We start from the raw sequence: 25772 nt of genomic DNA on the forward strand, positions 1-25772 counted from the left end.
TGGGACATCTCAATGTGCCAATGAACAACTTTTAAAGTACAGCTAATATTTTAATACAGGAAATGTGAAGCGAGTTTTCTCCCACATTCTAAAGACATTCAGGTGAATTGGTCACATGGGTGTAATTAGGTGGTACAGCTCATTGGGCCAAAAGGACCTGTTACTATGCTGTATCTCCAAATGAAATAAAAATTCAGCAGGTCAGGCAGCATTGAAGGAGGCGAACAGATTGTTGAGGTTTTGCATCAAAACCCAGATGACAGGACTTGACCTGAATTTGCGAACATATGTTCCCAACCACAGATGGTACCTGAATCATTGTGTTCCTTCAGTAGGTTGTTTTTTTGGCTCCAGATTCTCACATCAACAATCGCTTGTGCTCCTACTGGTAGCATTGTGATAATGACCAGATAATAACTTAATAGAAATATTGAGAAATAACTACTAGTCAAGAGGATAACAAATCCTTATTTAGATTAAAATTTTGCTACTCGAGTATTGCATCTGCTTTTTCTGTGGCCATGAGTGTGATAAATGGCCAGATTATCTGCTTTAGTGATTGTGATTGAAGGGAATAACATTAGGCAAAACTTTAAGTTCTCCTTCTTAGCAATGTTTCTTCATGTCTATCAGGTCAGAGAAGTCCTTATCTCCATGTCTTATTTAGAAAATGGCCTCTCCAATGGTTCAATGCACACTTAAGTATCCACAAGTTTCCCCTTTAATTTCCAACACATTAACACGCTCATTGCAAATAGCAGAGGAAACTCACTTTGCATTATTGTAACATTGTAGCATCTGTATTATTCTTTGCTTATGAATTTTGTCTGTTGTGAAGTCAATGGAAGTTGTGGTGATATCACGTGTCACATGTCAGAATGTGATTAGACAGAGTTCAGAGCATACACAGAAATGAAAGAATGATTGAGAAGCTTGTATGTTAAAATGTGGTTGCTGTTTGCTATTAAGTAAAGTTCTAGTCATGTTCTTCCAGAATATGTTTCTTTATGAGTAACCCACGGTATTTTCGAAAGAGCACAACATGGTGTCAGAAGTCAGTCTGGCAGAATAATTCATTTCGCTAATACAGGAGAAGTGAAGGTAATCAAAAAAAAAGAGCGCTAGCTTTTTTGTTGTTTGCTAACAGCTTTAAGAATGAAAGTTTTGCAACCCTCATTGATGCTTCAGCTGACTGGAAATGTAGCTGAAAACCGGAAAAGCTTTAAACATCGTTTTGAAATTTATTTATCGGCGATCGGAGCAGATAATAAAACGGAGAAAATGAAAGCTGCAATTCTACTCCACATGATTGGGAATGATGCAGTTGAGGTATATAACCATTTTACTTTTGAGAATGGAGGTAATTTGAATCTAAAAGTGATAATTGACAAATCTGAAGCATTTTGTATACCAAAGTGCAATGTGACGTATGAACGGTACAGATTCTTTACATGCAAGCATAAAGCTAATCAAACGATTGATCAATTCATTACAGTATTGAGAAATCACAGTAAAACATGCGAGTTTGCAGAGCTTACAGACTCTCTCATTAAAGACAGAATTGTTTGTGGCATTCTGGATAATGTTCTGAGAGAAAGATTGTTGGAACAAGATCTGAATATGGAAATAGCTGTGGCACTCTGCAAAGCTTTGGAGACCATAATGTTGCATGCTAAAGAGCTGCTTATCAAGAATGGCAGCATAGACGCTGTAAAGCGCGAACATATTAGAAAAAATAATGAAGCGACAACGAAACTGATGGAGAACAAGAATTCATCTGAAAGAAAAATACTTCGTGATCGCTGTGGGCAGCAGCACCGACCTAAAATGAGTCCAGTGTATCAGAAAATGTGCAACAACTGTAGTAAGAGTAATCATTTTTTCATGCTGTTGCAGAAGTAGAAAGGAAATAAAACATGTAATGCAGTGCTTGAAAATGACCGTGAGGAGTTTTATATCGATGTGCTTTGTGAAAACAAACTAAGTAAGATTGACTGGAATATTCCATTGCAAGTGAACCAAAAGATCATTCTGTTTAAACTGGATACTGGAGCACATGTAAATGTTCTTGCAGAATCTGAGATTAATGCATTAATACCAAGACCAAAGCTACATCAGACAAATATAAATGTGGCTGGGCATTCAGGTGCAGACATTCCAGTTAAAGGAACATGTGAGGCAAAAGTATCACACAAAAATATGGTGCACATGCTTTCATTTGTGGTCACGCCTAAGAATGTACAGTCAATATTGGGTTTAGCTGCCTGTGAGAGACTGAATTTGGTGAAAAGAGATTTGGTTCTGGACAGTGACACAGAGTCAGAATACAGTAACTTGATGAAAGAGTATGAGGATTTGTTCAAAGGGCTTGATTGTCCTCCAGGAGAGCACACAATTAAAATTGACAACACAGTGCTACCCATAGTACATCCATGTAGAAAGGTACCTTTTGCAGCATGTGATTAACTGAAAACACAGCTTGACAGAATGGAACAGTTAGGAGTCGTACAAAAAATTGATGAACCGACTGAATGGGTCGATTCGCTTGTTATTGTTGATAAGAAAAATGGAAAACTGAGGATATGCTTAGATCCAAGAGCCTTGAATCGAGCCATTAAAAGAGAGCATTTCAAATTGCCTCCTCAAGAAGAAATTCTGTCGCAGGTTGCTAATGCAAAGTACTTTAATAAATTAGATGCATCCTCTGGATTCTGGCAACTTAAACTAGATGAACCGAGTTCAAAGTTGTGTACCTTTAACACTCCTTTTGCCAGATACCTTTTTCTTAGGCGTCCATTTGGAATTGCATCAGCTCCTGAAGTGTACCATAAAACTATTCACGTGCTATAGATACTTCCATGGATGATATTATTGTTTGGGCATCATCTGAACAAGAGCATGATGCCAGACCTAGACAAGTCTTTAAGGCAACATGCAAGGCCAACTTGAAGTTGAATAAAGACAAATGTCAGCTAGGAGTGACTGAACTTACCTTTGAGGGTGATATCATCAGTAAAGAGGGTGTGCGTCCTGATCCATTGAAGGTTTCTGCTATTAAGAACATGCCAAGACTGCAAGGTAAAAAGGATGTTCAAAGGTTTATGGGAATGGTCAACTACATGGGAAAATTCATACCCAATCTTTCAGAATAGCTTGCTCCATTGAGGCAGCTAAAAGAAAAGAAAAATGAATGGAGCTGGAATCACGAACAGGAGAACGCATGGCAAAATCTCAAGAAAGTGCTCACTAAAGAACCTGTGTTGAAATTCTATGATGCTGAGAGACCCATCAAAATCTCATGCGATGCATCTCAAGCAGGCTTAGGGGCAGTATCACTCCAAAAACATGATCAGAAATGGCTACCAGCAGCATATGCATCTCGTTCATTATCCAATCCAGAAACAAGGTATGCCCAAATTGAAAAATAATTGCTCAGTATTCTGTTTGCTTGTGAGATATTTCATCAGTTTGTGTCAGGACAATCTATTGATGTTGAAACTGATCATAAGCCTTTGATTGCATTGTTTAATAAACCTTTAAGTGACTGTCTTTTGTGAATTCAGCAAATGACGAACAAATTGCAAAGATATGCGTTGAACGTGTCATACACACTTGGAAAATTCATGTACACGGCTGACACACTTTCCAGAGCAATGGATCCAGCAACAAAAGACAGTCACAGGAGTGTTATTGATGTTCAGATATTCATTGATATGGTCATAGAAACTGTTCCTGTTGCTCCCAAAAAGGTGGAACTACTAAGTGTTGAGACAGAGTAAGACAAAATTCTCAGTCAGGTAATACAAGTGGAGATGGATGGATGGCCAGATAATAGACATGACTGCACCTCAGAAGTACAAGAATATTGGAACCAGAGATTGGAACTTTCTGTTGCGGGTTGGATATTGTACAAAGGTAGTAGAATTGTGATTCCTAAAAGTCTCCGAAAAGAAGTGCTTGGGAAAATTCATGAAGGCCACCTAGGTATTGAAAAGTGTAAGAGAAGGGCACGGGAAGTGATCTTTTGGCCCAGGATGAATCAAGAAATTGCAGAATTGGTTTCTTCTTGTCAAATATGCCTGAACTACCAACCTAGCAACCCAAAGGACCCACTGCATCCACATCCTAGTCCTCAGAGACCTGATCAGAGGGTAGGCGTTGATCTGTTTGTAACTGACAACAAAGATTATCTATTAATAACAGATTACTACTCCTTGTATCCTGAAGTGTGTGGTTTAGGCAGAACAACTGCAGAGAATGTAATTACATGCATGAAATCAGATTTTTCCAGACACGGTGTACATGATGAAGTTTTCACAGACAATGGTCCACAATTCAATGGTGAATGCATGAGACATTTTGCTCAGGAATGGGGCTTTGTTCATCTAGTCCATTTTGCCCTCAGTCCAATGGATTAGTTGAGAAGTTGGTAGGAAATATCAAGAAATCGATGCACAAAGCAAAAAGTAGTGGAGATGATTTTTATAAAGCTTTGTTAGCCTTTTGTAGTAATCCACTTGAATGTGGATTCTCACCTGATGGGACACCATTTTAGATCCAATCTGCCAATAAATGAAAGCCTCCTGAGAACAGAGGAAGGTGAACAAGTGAAAAGATGGAAAGATAAACAGAAAGCAAAGCAGAAAACATACTTCGACAGATGTTCTCGTCCATTACCTGAACTGCACCAAGGAGATGAAGTGAGGATACAGGACAAAATGAACACATGGACACAGAAAGCTACAGTACTTGAAGAAGTACAATCCAGATCATCCATGGTTCGAACAGAAGAAGGAGCACTGTTAAGAAGAAATCGCAAATACCTCAAGAGCCAACTTCAGAGTTTCCGTTAATTGATGCAGACCAGACAAAACATGAAAATAACAACGAAACACAAGGACTGTGTGAACCACTTAGAAGGTCCACTCGTATTCATAAACCCCCAAAGAGACTGATAGAGACAGGTTAAATTATGCATTTCTTTGATTAAAGTTGCTAATTGTTTTTCTATTTAAGGAAAGGAAAATGTGGTGATAACCCATGTCACGTGTCAGAACGCGATTAGAAGGAGTTTGGCGCATGCACAGAAATGACAGAATGATCGAGAAGCTTGTATGTTAAAACGTGGTTGCTGTTTGCTGGTAAATAAAAGTCCTAATCGTGTTCTTCCAGAATATGTTCTTTATGAGTAATGCACGGTACATATAAAGAACACAACGGAAATAAATTTCAGAGATTGTGAGTAACATAGACACTGCCATAAGAGAATAAATTGTGGCCTGTTTTTTTTTCTCTCTGCAGATGACGCCTGACAGGTTGAATGTTTCTATAATTTTTTGCCTTTATTGCACATTTCCAACATCTGCAGATTTTCTTTAGTTTTTATAGCAGCTTAAAGTCACGCAGCACAGTATATTGATACTGCATATTGGTTTATTATTATTACACATACCGTAGTACAGTAACAAACATTGCTTTGCATGCCATCGGTACAGGTCCATTCATCACATCAGTGCATTTAAGTAGTACAAGGGAAAGCAACAATAATGCAGAACAAAGTGTCAGAGTTCAGAGAAAGTACAGCACAGGCAGACAAAAATGTGCAAGGCCGTAATGAGGTAGATTGTGAGGGTGTGTCCATTTAATCATACTAGGGAACATTCAATCATCTCATTGCAGCATGCGGTACAACCACTAGAGCCCTTCAGTCATCAATCCTCCATTTTCACTCAAATCCAACATTAATCCCATGTTATTCTCTCCACATTCCCTCAGATTCTACTACTTGCCTGCAAATTTAGGACGCTTACAGTGGCTAACACATAGGTCTTCCGGATGTGGGAGGAAATCAAAATATCTGGAGGAAATTCAGCTAGAGAAAGCATGCAAACACCACACTGGCAAATTGGAGTTCAGGATCAAACCCAGGAAGTAAAAAATTTGAGGCTATGCCTCTACTTCACTGCCCTAAATTTTAAAGTGTGTGTGTTAATTGTGCTGAATAGTTTTTCTTTCATTTGCAACCCTTTTTTTGGATGAAACTCAAGGTGTTTGCAAGAATGTTATTAAAGATTTAAAAAAGCAATAATTTACCCATATTTCAGCAGTTACTTAAATACCAAGCTTAAGGACTTCAAGTTTTAAAGATGTTTTTAAAAAGGAAAGGGAGTCATAAAGCACCTTGGCAATTAAAGGCAGTGTCACTAATGGGAGCGTAATGATGTTCAGGGATAAGCAAGTGGGGAGAATGAGAAATCGAGTAGATAGGGACTTAAGTAGATAAGGCCTAGTCTGGGCAAACGTGATTAGTGTATGTAGATGAGTGATAAAAGGTCGGCATGGGCATGGGTGGTTGAAGGTCTTGTTTCTGTCCCATATGACTCATTACAGGGGAATATATAGGGCTGCTGGAAATTATGGCAAAAGTGGAGATAACATGGATGAAAGCAGAGCAAGAATTAAGGGAGGATTCTGAAGATCGGAAGTAAGTGGATGTGTGAAGAAAGGCTCGGATATAGTCACTATGATGAGCCTTCCTAATACCCATGAGACCGATTCTGTGACACCATTGCTTTGATACTGGCCAATACAGAGTTTTATCGGAGCCAGCGATGGCAGATACATCCCTGTGTGTGGGTATTCTCCAGAATGGCCATCTGACTGCCGGTTTTCCTTCATGCATTAACTTCCTGCCATTATGACATATTTAGGTTTCCTGTGACTAATTGGTATCTGTTTATATGCTAGAATTTTCTTCTACTCCAGGGCATATGAGAAAGGAAAACAGGCAGTTTAAAGGTTGCCGTTAGTCAGGTGAGACCTAATTTAATTCATTTGCAAAACTATTTCTGAAAATATCTGTATATATTAATTCCCAGAAGTTAGTTTTGAAATCCATAGACAAAGTATTATGATTGACTACTGTCCATATATTTGTGATGCTTTTGAATATAGCATGTTTACCATTAACTTGATTTTCTTCAATGTTGTTTATGACAAGTTGATAACGTTAATAAAAACATTTTTGTTGGCTCAGATAAAATTATAAATTTACAAAAACAAAGCCAATGGTGTCATAGATTAGGTCTCATAGGGATTGAGAAGATTCACTTTGTTGGCTGTTAATAAAATATTGTTAAGCATGAGATATACTCTAAGAAGCCATATTATTAGGTATTTCATGTACCTAATAAAGTGGCCACTGTGTGTGTGCTGATCGTCTTCTGCTGCTGTACTGCGTCCACTTCAAGATTCTACGTGTTGTTTATCCAGAGATGCTCTTCTGTACATCACTTTTGAAATGCGTGGCTATTTGAGTTATTATCAACCTCCTCTCAGCTTGAACCAGTTTGGCCATTCTCCTCTGACCTCTCTTATTGACGAGACATTTTTACCCACAGAACTGCTGCTCACTGGATTTTTTTTTTTTTTTGGTTTTCTTTGTACCATTCCCTTTTAGACTTAGAGACTATTGTGCACGGAAAACACAAGAGATCAGCAGTTTCTGAGATACTCAAGCCAATCCATCTGATACCAACCATCATCCCACAATCAAAGCCATTTCTTCCCCATTCTGATGTTTGATATGAACTCTTGCCTATGTCTGCATACTTTCATGCATTGAAGGAGTTCACTGCCATTGTGATTATGCTGTTAACGTCCCACCCCTTGGTGCTGGGGAAGTGCTGTGAGAGCTTCATGGTGCAATCTGCAAGCTCAAAGCCACTCACCCTGAAGGTGTCACCATTGTTGTTGGTGATTTCAATCATGCCAACTTAAGACAATCCAGCAAAAGTCCTACCAGCATGTTAACTTCACAGCCAGAGGAGAGAACATATTAGACCTGGTTTATCCCAAAGTTCATGGAGCTACAAGGCTATCCCCCGTCCTCCCCTTGCAAACTCAGACCACATCCATTTTACTAATCCCTGCACACAAACCACTGGTTAAACAAGTCAAAACACTGCAAAGGGAGATCAGGAACTGGTCAGAAAGTGCCACCTCAGTGCAGCAGGACTGCTTCAAAAGCACAGATTGAAGCATTTTCTGGAAAGCAGCTACAATGATCTTCACGTCCACGTTGATGAATATGTGAGATCGGTGACTGGCTATATAGGAAAGTACACTGAGGACATTATCATGATTAAACACCACACTGCCAGGGCAAACCAGGAACCTCTGGCTGCAGAGGTTTGTCCACTCCTTAGGAATTGGGATGCTGCTTTCAGATCAGGAAACAGGATAACTCTAAGGTCAACAAGAGCCACACTTCCCTGTACCATCAGAAAGACAAAGCGTGAGTGTGCACAGAAAATCCACAGATACCTTTGTGACACCAGGGACATGCAATGCATGCGGCAAGGTATACAAGCTATAACTGATTACGAGTCCACCCTGTGCGTCAATGACAGTATCGTCTCCTTTCCTGATAGGCTGGAAGCTTTCTATGTGTGATTTGGCCAATTGAATGATGTGACTTTGAGGAAAGTCTGCTCTCTTCCTGAGGAACATGCCCCCTGCCTGGCCGCAGCCATGCTGAAGGGGGCCCTAGCCAGAGTAAACTCATGCAAAGCTGCAGTGCTGGACAACATATCTGGTCAGGTGCTGAGGGACAATGTGGCTCAGCTGATAGAGAGATTAACGAACATCTTTAATATCTCTCTGAAACAGGCCTCCATCTCTACAGGCTTCAGGGCAGCCACCATCATTCTGGTGCCTAAAAGAGCAACTATAACTAGCCTAAATGATTATCGCCCAGTGCACTGACTTCAACAATCACGAAGTGCTTTGAGGGACTGGTAATGGATCATATAAGATGACCACTGGATCCTTTGCAGCTTGTCAGCCATACAAACCAATCCACTGATGATGCTAGAGCCTCGGCCCTCCACTCTGTCTGGTCCCTCCGAGAAAATGATGTCTCATATGCCAGGATGTTGTTCATTGACTTCAAGTTGGCATTTAACACGATCGTCCCTCAGAGGTAACAAGACCTTGTTGGGACTCAAGGATCCTCTCCGTAACGGGATCTCGTCAGCAACATCTCAAGCTCCATCATACTGAGCTCTGGTGGCCCCCAAGGATGTGTGCTCAGCCTGCTGTTGTTCACGCTGCTGACTCACGACTGCACTGCCAGACTGAGCTCGAATTGCATCATCAAGTTCGCTGATGGTACCACAATGGTTGACCTCATGAAGAACAACGATGAGTCGGCATGCAGAGAGCAGGTAGAGAGCTTTGTCAACTGGTGTGAGAACAACAGCCTGAGTCTCAATGTGGACAAGACAGAAGCGATGATTGTGGACTTCAGGAAGGCACAAACTGAAGACACTCCATTGTACATCAATGGCTCTGCCGTGGAGAGAGTGAAGAGCATGAAGTTCCTCTGTGTGCACATTATGGATAATATAACCTGGATCCACAACACTTCGTCATTAGTCGAGAAGGCACAGTAGCATCTACACTTTCTGACTTTCTGAGGAGATTGAGTCTTGCAAGGTTCACTGCCACCATTCTAACAACTTTCCACTGGAGCACCATTGAGAGTGTCCTATCTGGCAGCATCATTGTGTGGTACAGAATCTGAAAAGCCCTATAGAGGACAGTAAGATCTACCGAGAGGATCACTGGGATCTCCCTCCCTTCCATTTGAGATTTTCCAGGAGTATTGCAGATGAAGAGCTAAAGGCATTGCTGAGAATCCCGACTACCCATCCCACAATCTCTTTACCCACTTCCTTCAGGAAGGAGGAAGAGAAACATCAGGGCTAGGATTGTCAGACTGGGTAATAGCGTTTTTCTTCAGGCTGTGAGGCTAATGAATATCCTGACAAAACCATGGTCTCGTCTCTAGGACAACGTGTTGTTTACTGTACTGTGTACTGTTTACTAATGCTGCACTTTCACTACATGCTTTTTGAATTACATTCTTTTAACTTACCTACAGTATAAGATTTTGGTTTGTGCATTGTGTGTGATATATGTTGCATGGGTTTAAGACCATAAGATATTGGAGCAGAAGTAGGCTATGTGGCCCATCAAGTCTGCTCTGCCTTTCAATCATGGGCTGATTTCAATTTTTCCAGTCATCCTCAATCCCCGGCCTTCTCCCCATACCCTTTAATGCCCTGGCTAATCAAGAACCTATCTATCTCTGCCTTAAATGCACTCAATGACTTGGCCTCCATGGCCACTTGTGACAACAAATTCCACAGATTTACCATCTTCTGACTAAAGTAATTTCCCTGCATTTCTGTTCTCAATGGACGTCCTTCAATCCTGAAGTCATACCCTCTTGTCCTAGACTCCCCTACCTTGGGAAACAACTTTGCCATATCTAATCTGTTCAGGCCTTTTAGCATATTGAATGTTTCTATGAGATTCCGCCCCCCCCCCCCCCCCCATTCTCCTGAAGTCCAGGGAATACAGCCCAAGAGCTGTCAGACGTTCCTCATACGGTAACTCTTTCACTCCTGGAATCACTCTCATGAATCTTCTCTGAACCCTCTCCAACGTCAGTATATCCTTTCTAAAATAGGGAGCCCAAAACTGTACACAATACTCCAACTGTTTTCTCACGAGTGTGTTATAGAGCCTCAACATCACATCCCTGCTCTTATATTCTATACCTCTAGAAATGAATGCCAACATTGCATTTCATTTCTTCACCACAGACTCAACCTGAAGGTTAACCTCTAGCATATCCTGCACAAGGTTTACCATGGTCCAGAGAAATATTGTTTTGTTTGGTTGTGTATATGTAGTCAGATGACACTAAAATTGAACTTGAACTTCATTGAGTTGCTGCCACACAATTGGCTGATCAGATATTTGCATTAACAAGCAGGTGTACCTAATAAAGTGGCAACTGAGTGTATGAAATAGCTGTTATGTTAACTAACAGCACTGGAAAATATTTATAAAAATATGAACATCGATTTCTCAAACTTCCACTAATTGCACCCCCAGTTCTTCGCTATTATCACTATCCCTGTTTCCCCTCTCACATTATCTCCTTGCCTGCCTATCACATCTGTCTGCTGCTCTTCTGTCTTTACCCTTTTGCATATATGCCACCTGGCCTGCTGATTTCCTCTAGCATTTTAAGTGTATTGCATTAGATTTCCAGCATCTACAGATTTTCTCATATTTATAACATTATGCTTTTTTATAAGGAATATTACATTGTGAAATCAAAATAGCTATTGGGGAATACTTAATGCCATGTCTGACCAAAGTCAGTAATGACAACTTGAATTCTTTTCTGTAATCCCATGGGTGCTGTTAGGTCTTTGCTGGTGTGGAACTATATACTTTGTATCAGATATGCAGTCCATACCAGTATTGCTCTTTCAGAGTAACTCCCGTGAGTAACGTCTCAGTATGATGTGCAAGTACAGAATTTTCAGCCATAATCAGTCAGCAGTGTCTACTAAAGTCACAGATTTTCTTTTATTGACTAATTTTGGGGGGAAAAAAAATCAGGAAAAGGAAAGATTGAGTTCTACATGCAGAAGTTTATCCCGATTCTATCTGATCATGCAGTTTCAGAATTTAAAAAAACAACTACAGATGCTGGAAATCTGAGATATAAACAGAAAATAGACATGGTGGTTATATAGTAACACACACAAAATGCTGGAGGAACTCAGCAGGCTGGGCAGCATCTATGAAGAAAAGTACAGTCCTGCCGAATGGTCTCAGCTAGAGACGTCAACTCTACTTTTCTTCATCGATGCTGCCTGGCCTGCTGAGTTCCTCTAGCATTTTGTGTGTGTTGCTTGGATTTCCAGCACCTGCAGATTTTCTCTTTTTATGGTGATATAGGAACACAGTACAGCCACAGGACCTTTGGTCCAATCTGTCCACTTTTTGTTTTTAAGCTGAAGAGGCTTTGGCATTGAAGCAAATTATATCATTATAGAGTTATACAGATCCTTGAAATTGGCTACCCATATAGATAACGTGGTTAGGAAGGGAAAGAGCAAACATAACAGGTCAGGCTGCATTAGGAGAGAGAGAAGGACGGTTGATGTTTCAGGTTAAGAATCTTCATCTGGGCTGAGAGTTAAGAAGGAAAATGGGATACTGGCCTTCATTGCTCCAACTCTTTATTTGAGATTTGTGAACAGCATGGTTGCATAGGGGCTAGCACGATGCTACTATAAAGCCAGCTGCCAAGGTTCAATCCATCAGTGTCTGTATGGAATTTCTATATTCTCCCCATCACTGCTGGATACTCTGATTTCCTCCTACATTCCAAAATGATAGTCAAAGTCCTACAGTTCAGTAAGTTAATTGGTCACGCATGTATAATTGAGTGGCACAAGCTCATCCTAATAAATTAGTCAGGGCATTGAATACAGAAGTAGGGACATTATGGTCCAATTTTATAACACCTTTGTCAGACCTCACCCAGTGTACTGAACTCCGATCTGCCGATCATGCCGTTGGAAAGTTGTGATAGCATGGGAGGGTGCAGAGGAGCTTCACCAGAACGTTGCCTGGGATGAAGCAGTTTGGTTATGAGCAGAGACCGGAGAAGTAGTTCTGTTCTTCCTGGAGTGGAAGAGGTTAAGAGAGAACATGTCTGAGGTATATATAAAGATGAGCGGCACAGATAGAACAAAGCACAGAAAACTTTTCCCCCAACATCAGAAGTAGATAAATCGGGAGGACATAGATTCAGAGTAAGGGGAAGAGATTTAGAGGTGATATGACAGGGAGCTTCACTCAGAGAGCTGTTAGTACCTGTATAAGACAGCAGCTGAAGCTGGGTTGCTGAGAACATCTGTAAAACATCTGGAGGAGCAGTTGATCTACCAAAATGGAAAAGCCTACAGAAAGAGGTGGACATAGCCCGGTCCATCACAGGCAAATCTTTTTCCACCATTGAGCGCATCTACAAGGAGTGCTGCCACCCGAAAGCAGTATCCATTGTCAAGGGCCCCTGCCATCCAGGCCATTCCTTCTTTTTTGCTGCTGTCATCAGGAGGGAGATAAAAAAGAGCCTTGGGTTCAGGAACAGTTATTACCCTGCAAGTATCAGATTGCTGAAACAATGTGTATAATTTCACTCACCACAACCCTGAAATGATTCCACAACCTTTGGATTCACTTTCCAGGACTCTACTACTTATTGCATGCCAGTTGTTTTTCAATCTTTGTGTGTAGGTCGTCATTGACTCAATAAATCTCAGGATAGATTTGAATTTTCAACTATGACCCTTTGACTGTTGATTTCTGATGGTTTAATCCAAGGTTCTTATAGAAGTCAATAAAATAGCACAAAACTTATTGCTTCACCATCACAAAAGCTGCAAACAGACAGTGATTGAGGTCTACTAATTGAAGAGAGGGAGAGTCAAAAGATGGCGCTGCTGCACAGTCAGATCTTTTCAAACTACGTACTGTAGATTAAAAAATCCATTCAAATTCACAGATAAGAGTCACCAAATGAGAAAGCTCCTACTCAAATAATACAGTTCCAGAAAAAGCTTCCAAAGCTTTCCAGAATCACACAAATGTAGCCACTAGGAGACACACTGAACAACTGCACAAACATACAGTGACCACCAGGAAACATACTGAAAAGTTATATGTTGGGCTACGACCAGTCAACGAGAGGGATTGCATAAATAGAGCTACCATTTCAATCAGGTCCACTATCAAGATTTGCAAGGCGGAGCTTCACGGAGTTGGGCGGTGACCAATCAATGAGAGGGATTCATTAGAAAGGATGAATAAAAATATTGCAAGTGCAAGCAGAACAGCCATTGGTGTGAGCGTAACAGTACTTAGAGTAGCTTTGCTGTGTAAGGCTTAGGCAAAATCAGACTTGGGCGAGGTAAAGCTTCTGGAAAGTTCCTCTCTTTTTGTACTGATTTCTTCCTTCTTTATCTGTTAGAGCAACGTAGTGTAGAGAGAATGGCTCCAGGGGCAGTGTTTTGTACTGTGAGTAGAGTCTGGGAGACTGGAGGTCTCCCAGAATAACACATCTACAGCTCTTAAGAGAATCTATTAAGGAACTGGAGCGGCATGAGCATTGACTCACATGGGAGAATGAAGAAGTGATGGACAGGAGCTACAGGGAGGTAGCCACCCCTAGACTGCAGGACACAAGTAACTGGGTGACTGTCAGGAGAAGCGAGGGAAGGCACAGCCAATGCAGAGTACACCTGTGAAGACTGTTGAGGGGAATGGCCTACCAGAGGGTAACCATAGTAACCTGGTTTATGGCACTGAGTCTGGCGCTGTGGCTCAGAAGAGCAGAGAGGTGAAGAGGACTGCAGTGCTGATAATATTTCATAGTTAGAGGAACAGAAATGAAATTCAGTGGGTGTGACAAAGACACCCAAATGTAAATTGCTTCCCTAGTGCCAGGGTCAGGGATGCCTCAGATTGGGCCTATGGCATTCTCAAGGGCAAGGGTGAACAGCCAGAAGTCTAGGTGCATATTGGCACCAATGGCATAGGTAGACAAGGTGAGGAGACATTGAATAGAGATTTTAGAGCACTATGTCGAAAGCTGAAAGGCAGAATCTCCATGGTAATAGCTTGAGGAACTGGTGCAGGGGGTAAGGGTTCAAATTTATGTATCATCGGGATCTCTTCTGGGGAAGTTACGAGCTATACAAAAGGGATGGGTTATTCCTGAACCTGAGTGGATCCAATATCCTTGTGGCCGGTTTGCTAGGGTTGTTTGGAAGGGTTTAAACTAATTTGGCAGGGGTATGGGAACCAGTGTGACAGTGCTGAGGATGAGGTTATTGGTTTATAAACAAAGGCAGTATGCAGCGAGAGTCCTAGCTGGGACAGGCTGTTGATGGGACCAAATTGCTGGAATGTAGAAGGAAGACAAAATTGGAAAGGGTGAATACAGGACTGAAGGTGTTATATTTAAATGTGTGCAGTACAGTATATAGAATAAGGTAGATGAACTTGTAGCACCGCTACAGATTGACATGTACAATGTCATAGTAATCACTGAATCATGGCTGAAAAAAGATTATAGCTGGGAGCTTAACATCTAAGGATGTATCAAAAGGACAGGCAAGTAGGCAGAACAGTGGCATGGCTCTGTTGGTTAAAAAGTGAAATCAAATTATTGAAAGGGGTAACATAGGGTCAGAAGGTGTTGAATCATTATGGGTAGAGTTAAGGAACTACAAGGCTAAAATGACTCTAATGGGAGTTACATAGAGACCCCAGAACTATAATAAGGATGTGGTCTACAAATTACAACAGGAGGTAGAAAATACATGCCAAAAGGGCAATGTTAAAATAGTCATGGGGACCTCAATATGCAGGTAGTTTGAAAAAATCAGAATGGTGCTGGATCCCAAGAGAGGAATTTTTAGAATGTCTATAGTACCTGATGGCTTTTTAGAGTGGCTCGTGGCTGAGCCCACTAGGGGATCATTTGCAATGAACCAGAATTGATTAGAGAGCTCAAGGTAGATGAACTCTTCGGGAAAAGTGACCATAATATGAATTAATTCACTCTCATATTTGAGAAGGAGAAGATAAAATCATATGTATCACTATTAGAGTGGAGTAAAAGGAATTATAGAGGCATGAGGGAGGAGTTGGCCAAAATTGATTGGAAAAGAACAATAGTAGTGATGACAGCAGAGCAACAGTGGCTAGAATTTCTGGAAGCATTTCAGAAGACACAGGATATATATATATATATCCCAAAGAGGAAGAAGTATTCTAAAAGAAAGATGACACAACCGTGGCTAACAAGATAAGTCAAAGCCAACATGAAAGCCAAGAGAGGGCATATAATAGAGCAAAAATCAGTAGGAAGTAGAGGATTGGGAAGCTTTTAAAAGATCAACAGAAGGCAACTAAAAAGTCATTCAGAAGGAAAAGATGAAATATGAAAGTAATCAAGCCAATAATATTAAAGCAGATACCAAAAGTTTCTTCAGATGCATAAAGTATAAAAGAGGTAAGAATAGATATTGGATCGCTGGAAAACGATGTTGGAAAATGAGATAGTAATGGGGGACAAGGAAATGGTGAATGAACTGAATAAGTATTTTGCATCAATCTTCACTATGGAAAACACTAGCAGCATAGTGGAAGTTCCAGAGTGTCAGGGGTTAGAAGTGTGTGAAGTTGCCATTTTCGAAGGGGAAGGTTCTTTGGAAACTAAAAGATCTGAAGCTAGGTAAGTCACCTGGGCCAGATGATGTGCATGCCAGGGTTGTGAAAGAGGAGGCTGGAGAGACTGTGGAGGCATTATTAATGATCCCTCAAGAGACGCTAGATTCTGGAATGGTTCCAGAAGACTGGAAATTTCCAAATATCACTCCACTCTTCAAGAAGGGAGAGAGGCAGAAGAAAGGGAACAATAGGCCAGTATGTCTGGCCTCAATGGTTTGGATGTGGTGTTAGGGTACTTGGAGGCACATGATAAAATAGGCTATAGTCAGCATGGTTTAGTCAATGGAAAAGCTTGACTAACAAAGCTGTTGGAATTCTTTGAAGAAATAACAAGCAGGATACACAAAGGAGAAATGGTTGATGTTGTGTGCTTGGATTTTCAGAAGGCTTATGACTAGATTCCACACATGAGGCTGCTTAACAACCCACAAGGCTATAGTATTGCAGGAAAGAATCTAGCATAGATAAAGCAGAGGTCGATTGGCAGGAGGCAAAGAGTGGGAATAAAGGGAGCCTTTTGTGGTTAGCTGTCGGTGACTAGTGGTGCTCCACAGGGGTTTGTGTCGGAACCCATTCTTTTAGCGTTATGTATCAATGATTTGGATGAAGGAATTGAAGGTTTTGTTGCAAAGTTTTCAGATTATATGAAGGTAGGTGGAGGGGCAGGTAGTTTTGAGGTAGTAGAGAGGCTACTGAAGGACAGATAAGAAGAATGAGCAAAGAAATGACAGATGGAATACAGAGTTGGGAAGAGTATGGTTTTGAACTTTGGTAGAAGAATTGAAAGAGTTGACTATTTTCTAAACGTAGACTGAATGCAAAAATAAAACAGAGATGCAAAGGGGCTTGGGAGTCATTGTGCAGGATTCCCTAAAGGTTAATTTGCATGTTGAGTCTGTGGTGAGGAAGGCAAGTGCAATGTTAGCATTTGTTTCAAGAGGACTAGAATATAATAACAAGGATATAATGTTGAAACTTTATAAAGCTCTAGTGAGGCCTCACTTAAAGTATTGTGAGATGTTTGGACCCTTTATTTTAGAAAGGATGTGCTGAAACTGGAGAGGGTTCAAAGGAGGTTCACAAAAATGATTCCGGGGTTGACTGGCTTATTTCATGAAGAACATTTAGATGGCTCTGGGCCTGTATTCACTAGAATTCTGAAGAATGGGGGGTGACCTCATTGAAACCTATTGAATGGTGAAAGGACTTGATAGAGTAGATGTGGAGAGGATGTCACTTGTGATGGGAGAGTCTCAGACCAGAGGATACAGCCACAAATTAAAGGGGCATCCTTTAGAACGGTGATGAAGAGGAATTTCTTTAGCCAGTGAGTGGTGAATCTGTGGAATTTGTTGCCACAGACAGCTGTGAAGGCCAAGTCCTTATGTATATTTAAGGCAGAGATTGATTCGATTCATGATTGGCCAGGGCTTGAAGGGATATGGAGATTGGGGCTGAGAGAAAAAATGGATCAGCCATGATGAAATGGTGGAGCAAATTCAATAGGCCAAATAGCCTAATTCTTCCCATATATCTTATTGTCCTATGATCTTATGTATATAAGAACTACTTGAAAGACAAATGAACAATTAATTGTTAAACTGCAAAGACAACAATTTGAAGAACAATCTAATCCACCAAAACCAAGTGCTGAGAGATGGGATTAAGATTGGTTAGCAAGGACAAGTTAGGTTGAATGGACTGCTTGCCATCTGTATGATTCTAAAAGTTCTGTCACATCGGTGACAATGCTGAAGATGGGGCCGTTTATTTCAAAGTCAGGTTTCTGCATGACTTGGAGAAGAATCTGCAGATATTGCTCTCTTGGTAGTAGAGGCTGTGTGTTTGACAACTGCTGTTAAAGAAACATTGGTAGGTTTTTACTCTCTATCTTTTCACATTTGCTGTCTAAAATACTGAAGCATATCTGGTAATTTAAAATAATAACCAAACATATTTTATTTATAAAATACCTTGTATAAAGCAACAATTCCTACAGTAACTTTTTCTGCATGGGTTTTAATTCCAAGAGACTACAGTCATAATATGATACTGATCACGTTTGTTCGTGTCTGCCTCTTTTAACAGTGCACCCTAAACCTACTGTACGCTGGGGCTTGAGCCGATGAATATTTAAGATCATGGGCAGTGTGTTTGTTGATCAACTATGTTACTTTGTGAGTGAGAGAGACAGATAGAGAGAGCAACAGAAAAAAAAGAGAAATAGGTGACTTTCTCTATAACATAACTTATTTATTTGTGCTGCACTGTTCTGATATAAATTGGGCAATTTTTGTTACTCATGGATGTATTATTTATTTAGAAAGGCCATAATTTCAGAGCTATGACAGACATTAGTGAAATTGACCTCTTCTGCCTGTTGTTTTGCTTCACAAAGAAACAGAAATGACCCCAATGAATCACTACATAATCTGACAATGACTGAAAACCTACATGAATTCTTTTGATCCTCCAACCTCTCTAAAGTTATTGAAAATTCATAATTTAATTCAACTCAACCTCCCCCTTCCACTTTCAATCTGTCTTTGAGTTTCAAAGTGTTGCAGATGGACAGAATACTAAAGTGTCTTCCTTTCACCAGAATGCATACACTCATCTGCAGACTTAACTTGACACCTTATTAGAAAGGACTTGAATTCATTCCTGCAAGCTTGACTTACGATTCTCTTTTATAAGCCCAACTGCAGGCTGGTTGGGAAAACTATCGTGCTGGAAAAAAAACGAGAGCACATTCATCATTCTAACTTGTGGGTATACACTGGGCAGCTAGTTTTATCCCTCGGTTATTTCTGGCACTTTGTTGACAACACCATAAATATTCATGGCTAATTGCGAACTTCTCAGGCAGTTCATTTGCATTTGTAAGCTGTTTTCCAGTGGGATGGTAAGGAAGCAAATGGCTTGTGAAATACTTCAGACAGAGTAATGATATAATTTTGGTGGTATTTGTGCTGGTTTATTACTGTCATAAGTACTAAATACAATGAAAATTTTGTATTGTATATTGTTTATAGAGATCAAATCATTGCAACCATAACATTAAAGAATCAAGTATAAAAGCTATCAAAAAAAGTACAGCACAGGTAAATGATGAAGTGCAAGATCATAATGAGGTAGATTGTGAGGCCGAGTACATTTCATCATACATAAAATCCATTCAAGGGCCTGATAACAGTGGGATAAGTGCTGTCCTTGAGCCTGGTAGTATGTGCTACAGGCTTTTGTATCTTCTGCCTGCTGGGAGAGGGGAGAAGAGTGAATGTCCAGGGGGAGGGTGGGATCTATGATTATGCTGGCTACTTTTTCAAAGTAGCAAAAGGAATAGACAGATGATAGAGGGGAGGCTGAATCTTGTGATGTGAGGTGGTGTGTCCATAACTTTTTGCAGTTTTTATGGTCATGTGCAGAGCATTTGCCAGACCCAGCTGTTAAACATCCAGACGGAATGCTTTCTATGACACATTGATAAAAATTAAAAAGAGTTGACTGGGAAATGTCTAATTTCATTAGCCTCCCGGGGATGAAGAGGTGTTGCTGAGCATTCTTGGCCATAACATCACCATAATTAGGTTATTGGCAATGTTCACATCTAGGAATGTGAAGCTCCCATCCCTTTCAATCTCAACACCGTTGATGTAGACAGTAGTTGTGCACTGCCCCTTCAAGAATGCAAGCACAGTGTGGATAGAACATAAGAACATAAGAAATAGGAGCAGGAGTAGGCCATCTGGCCTGTCGAGCCATTCAATAAGATCATGGATGATCAGGCCATGGGTTTTGCTTCACCTACCTGCCTTTTCCCCAAAACCCTTAGTTCCCCAATCTTGTCTTAAATATATTTACTGACATAGCCTCCACTGCTTCCATTTGATAGGATTGGAGAGTGCTTTCAACAAAGGTTCTTCTCTCCCTAGAATCATTGAGTATATTTATGCCCTCCAAGAGTGAGCCAAATTTAAATTCTTCCAAAAGCCTCTGAATTTGAAAATTGGGAAAGAATACTTCTGGTGAATTCTACTGATTCATACCTATCACACAGTTCTGATTATCATCTCTCAACACTGGTGGCTTCAAGTTCCTTCAGTTCCATTTACCACATCTTTAGTTAGCTGCCTGCAGAATTTTTTTTTCTTCTTGATCATTCTAGGAGGGTGCCATTGTCTGGACCACCATCCATAATAAGCCAAGTATTTGTCTCTTTCAACCATTTGTTATAAATTGTCTTTCCCCTTTAGAGTCATACAGCTTAGAAACAGACCCTTTGGCCCAACTCCTCCATGCTGATAAGGTTGCTTAAGTGTATCTCTCCAGGTGCAGCCTGTCTCATTGGCTGTTCCCTCCAGCTCTGCACTTACCACTTTTTCACATTCTCTTTACCCCCATCTTTAATTTAGTTAGTATGGGCCCTGCACATGGATGCAATTACAAGGAAAGTATGACAGCATCTTTATTTCATTAGGAAGGTAAGGAAGTTTAGCCTGTCACTGAACACCAACAAACCTCTACTGATGTACCTTTGAAAGTGTTCTGACCGGTTGCATTATGATTTGATACAGCAATTCCAAAGCTTATGAATGCAAGAAGCTGCAGAAGGTAGTGGATTCATCCTAATAAATCATAGACACTGCAATCCCCACCATCAGTAGTATCTCCAAGAGGCGCTGCCTCAGGAAGGCAACATTGTTCATCAAAAATCCCCACCATCCAGACCACTCCACCTTCTTGTAGTCACCATTAGACCAGAGATAGAGAAGCTTGAAGTCGCACACTACCGGGTTCAAGAACAGCTACTGTCCTTCAACCGTTTGTTCTTGAACTATTCTTGAACAACCCTAATCACAACAACACTATGACCACTTTGATCACTTTGCACTAAAACAGAAATAGTCTTAATTTTTTTTGTACTATAAATTATGTTTCATTTATGATTAAGTTATGTTTTACTTATGAATGACACTTATATAATGTTCTGGGCCTGTGATGCTGCTGCATCTAATTTTTTTCATTGCTCCTGTGCACAGAAGTACTTGTGCATACGGCAATGTATTCAACTTGACTTTGACTTTGATATCTCATGACTTTTGTTCACCTTCTCTCTTTCTCCAGCTGCCTCTGCAACTTATTCCAAATACAACTCTAGCTTGACCTTAGCAGAAGTATTCTCTTTGCCTTATACATACCCCATTCACATTTCTGCATCTTTAAAGTAACTTGTTTATCCTTTTTCCAGTTCTGACAAAGTGCCTTTGACCAGCAAGATGAACCCTGTTTCTCTCTCTAAAGATGCAGCCCGACCTACTGAGTGTTTTCATTATTTTTTCTAGTATTTCCAGATGTTTACAGGAATTTTGATAATGTTTTGATAAGGTATTATCTGAATAAAAGTTTTTCTTTAAGGAAATATAGCAAAAAGAGCAGATAATTTACAGTATATAAAACTGTCCTAAGGTCAAAAGTCTGTGGTCATACATGATGCTCCTTGAGTTCTCAAGGCAAATAGAAGAAATTGGAATTCCACATGTTGATTAAAAAAGCCAAACTCTGTGAGTCTCTAAGTATCTAAAGTCTATGCTTTATATTTAAATCTATACTTCACTCTTCCATTCAATCACTTCAATGAAGAAAAGCAGATCTGAGCATAAACTGAGATGGTCACAAAACATGCAAACCTATTTCAGTTGCATGCAGAGAAACATTTCTCCAGGACAACAGAGAGTAAATCTCCACTGCACAACTCTAGCTTTCAAACCAAGCCGCTGATGAATGGATGAATGCACTAAGTCTTTCTCCTACAGTTGGGAATCAAGAACTAGAGGGCTTAAGAAGAGAGTGGAATGATTTAATAGGAGCTCAGAGTGTAAAAGTGCACCACAGTAGCATAACAGTTAGCAGAATGCTTTACAGCACCAGCTACTGGAGGGTCAGGGTTCAAATCCTACTGCTGCCTGTAGAGTATCTACATTCTCCCCTTGACCACGTGGGTTTCCTCTGAGTGCTCTGGTTTCCTCCCACTGCAAAAAACAGATGATGTATTTGATTTAGTAAGTATGCTCTGTTGGTGCCTGAGGCATAACAGCACTTGATGGCTGCCCCCAATCTGTGTTTGTCAATGACACAAACAATGCATTTCACTGCATGTTTTAATGCACTGTACATGTAACAAATAAAGCTAATCTTTAAACTTTCTTTCTTTTACACAGGGGTAGTATGTATGTAGAATGAGCTGTCAGAGAAAATATTTGAGGCAGGCACAGTAACAACTTTTAAAAGATAGACTGGTACATGGATAGGAAGGGTTTCGAATAATGCGGGTTAAAAGCAGGCATCTTGGCCAGCATGGTCAAGTTGGCCCAAAGGGCCTGTTTCTGTGCTGTATGGCTGTATGATTCTATGACTATGACCCCGGCCTCTGTACCTCCCTCTGCAATTGGATCCTCGACTTCCTAACCGGAAGACTACAATCCCTGCGGATTGGTGATAACATATCCTCGCTGACGATCAACACTGGCGCACCTCAGGGGTGTGTGCTTAGCCCACTGCTCTACTTTCTATACACACATGACTTTGTGGCTAGGCATAGCTCAAATACCATCTACAAATTTGCTGACGATACAACCATTGTTGCTAGAATCTCAGGTGGTGACGAGAGGGCGTACAGGACTGAGATATGCCAACTAGTGGAATGGTGCTGCAGCAACAACCTGGCACTCAATGTCAGGAGGAGCTGACGGAAGAGCTAATTGTGGACTTCAGGAAGGGTAAGACGAAGGAACACATACCAATCCTCACTGAGGGATCAGAAGTGGAGAGAGTGAGCAGCTTCAAGTTTCTGAGAGAAAAGATCTCTAAGGATCTAACCTGGTCCTAACATATTGATGTAGTCATAAAGAAGGCAAGACAGCGGCTACACCTTATTAGGAGGTTGAAGAGATTTGGCATGTCAACAAATACACTGTCTGGTATGAAAGGGCTGCTGCACATGACTGAAAGCAGCTGCAGAAGGTTGTAAATCTAGTCAGCTCCATCTTGGGTACTGACCTACAAAGCAACTAGGACATCTTTAGGGAGTGGTGTCTTAGAAAGGCAGCATCCATTATTAAGGACCTCCAGTACACAGCACATGCCCTTTTTTCATTGTTACCATCAGGTAGGAGGTACAGAAGCCTCAAGGCACATGCTCAGCGATTCAGGAACAGCTTCTTCCCCTCTACCATCTGATTCCTAAATGGACATTGAATCTTTGGACACTACCTCACTTTTTTTTTAAACTACTTAATATACATAATTGATTTACTTGTATAATATTATATTTTTATTTTATTTGTTATTACTATTATTTTTTTTCTCTGTTAGATTATGTACTGCATTGAACTGCTGCTGCTAAGTTAACAAATCTCACGTCACGTGCCAGTGATAATAAACCTGTTTCTGATTCAGATTCCCTCAACTCTGCTTTCACTTCCAATGTCAGTGAGTGAGTGAGGCCTCCATTGGTCGAGGTTGACCACGGATGTTGTGTCCTATCTGTCTAGATACGCAAGCCTGCGTAGTACAATATGGAGAGAAGCTGTTGCCCATGTAACTGACTTCCTCTCTCCACACATCTGAGGAACCCAAGGGATTATATGGTTATATTGGGTATATGGACAGGAAAGGAGTGGAGGGTTATGGGCTGAGTGCGGGTAGGTGGGACTAGGTGAGATTAAGAGTTCGGCACGGACTAGGAGGGCTGAGATGGCCTGTTTCCGTGCTGTGATTGTTATATGTTATATGTTATATGGAACGGCCGAGACTGATCCAGTTCGGCACCAGCGGCATCGCAGGAGTTACCAGTCAGCATTGAACTCAATGTAGGACTGCCTTAGGGACTCCAGCTCCAGATTTTTCCCTTGAAATTTACTCTCATAGACTTCCCCATGAGTGAGTACAGCCACAAGGCAGCACAGGTTTGAGATCAGAGATTTCCTTCTCCTGGATGAGCTACCAACTTCAGGAGCCTCCAATATAATATTGAAGTATTGAGAAAAATACATTTGCTAAGCAAATCTCACATGCATTTATTGCTAACTGCTAGCACTGAACTCCTCCCACCCCCCACCCCCCATACATCTCCCATGTGTGTGCTACCACCAAGGACGCCTTGAAGACAGACCTTCACTGCAGAGTGGGATGCTGGAGTCAGATAACAGAACCTTTTATGTTCACTGGATTGAATTCCACGGTAGCCGGATGAAACTCGTTGGATAAACGAATGGTGACGTGATCCTTGCTCCCTTCAAGGAGAGAAACTTTATCTCCATCGAGGGTCTGATGGGTTCAGGTTGTTAGAGTTGTGGTGTTAGCGGTGTGCTCTGTGACTGCTGAGCAGTCAACAAAAAAGGTAATAAAGGGAGGTCAGCAGTAGTGGCTCTTACAAAGAGATAATTAGCTCCCTTCCTGCCAGTAAAAAATAGCTTCAGAAAGATGTACGGCAGTTTAGGGTTTTTTCAAGGCTCTGGAGCTAATGCCAGTGCTGTCACCAGAAGCTTGGGGTGCCGAGGAAGAGCAACATTGAGTCACTCCTGCACGAGCAAGTCAAATGTAAATCATCAAGTGCGGCAGTCAGCTGCAGTGTTCAACGTTTACTGTACAACTTACCTTCAGAGCAGTTTTCCTTGTAATTCCATCCATGAATGGGTGTGACTATCACTGTGTGTGTGAGTCTTTCTGTCTGCTTATGTATGTTTGTGGATGGATCTATGTAACGGTGTGTATCTACGTTTGTGTGTGTGTGTGTCTATGGATATGGATGGATATGGATCTGAGTATTGGTGTGTATCTATGTGTCCATATGATCTGAGTGTGTGTGGGTGAGTGAGGATGTGGTTGTGTGTCGATGGATTCTAGGGGGCGTTTCTACTCACACACACACCTCCCTGCCTACAAGTGTGGACTACCCGCTGGGCTACAATAACAAGCACTCGCAATTTAGGTTCATAAATAAGCCATTGAAAAATAAATCAGAGGGTTAGCCAGTGAAGCAAGACCAACTTCGCAATGGTCAGTGCATACTGACTGAGACAAGCATGCATTGAAGACTACTGCCCAATGCTCTCCAGAATTGTCCAGGGCAAAGAAATAAAATGGCTCAGTGAGGTCAAATGAAAAGCGGCATTAATCGGTGATTCATTAGCTTTAATGGAGATTTGTTTCCTTGATGTCAGGCATCTGAGTTTTATCAACCAGCTGCCATGAGAGAGTCTTCTCGGGGCTGACACAGCATGAATGAACTGTTATTATTATGCTCCCATGATACCAGTTTTTTAAACAGTCCAGTAACCACAGAATTATATTCCTGCTGATTGTAAGTCAATTGATAAACCACGTGAAAGTGTCAAAGGCTTTAAGTTTCTGATTAATTGAGTGGTTTAAATGAATACTTATTTTGAGAAACATAAAATAATTTGGCAATGATTAGAACTGTCTTGTCTCATGTAGAGTGTAATTAATTGAGTTTTTATACTGTTGTACTTAGGAAATGTGGTTCAATTATTGTGAAATCAATGAAAAATGATGCTAAAAATGCTTGGCTTATGCTT

At 40.8% G+C, this 25772-nt stretch overlaps 1 long non-coding RNA gene across 1 annotated transcript in view; it reads right to left on the reverse strand.

Annotated features, from left to right (window-relative positions):
- The window catches only part of LOC132403727 (uncharacterized), a 40988-nt gene extending 15902 nt beyond the window's left edge, over positions 1–25086 (reverse strand). The window contains exon 1 of the long non-coding RNA XR_009515330.1: positions 24832–25086. This is a non-coding gene — a long non-coding RNA (uncharacterized LOC132403727). The remainder of the gene's footprint in view (positions 1–24831) is intronic.
- Positions 25087–25772: the final 686 nt, after the last annotated feature.

The sequence above is a fragment of the Hypanus sabinus genome, chromosome 13 (genome assembly GCF_030144855.1).
Source record: "Hypanus sabinus isolate sHypSab1 chromosome 13, sHypSab1.hap1, whole genome shotgun sequence".
In the NCBI taxonomy this organism is placed as follows: Eukaryota; Metazoa; Chordata; class Chondrichthyes; order Myliobatiformes; family Dasyatidae; genus Hypanus; species Hypanus sabinus.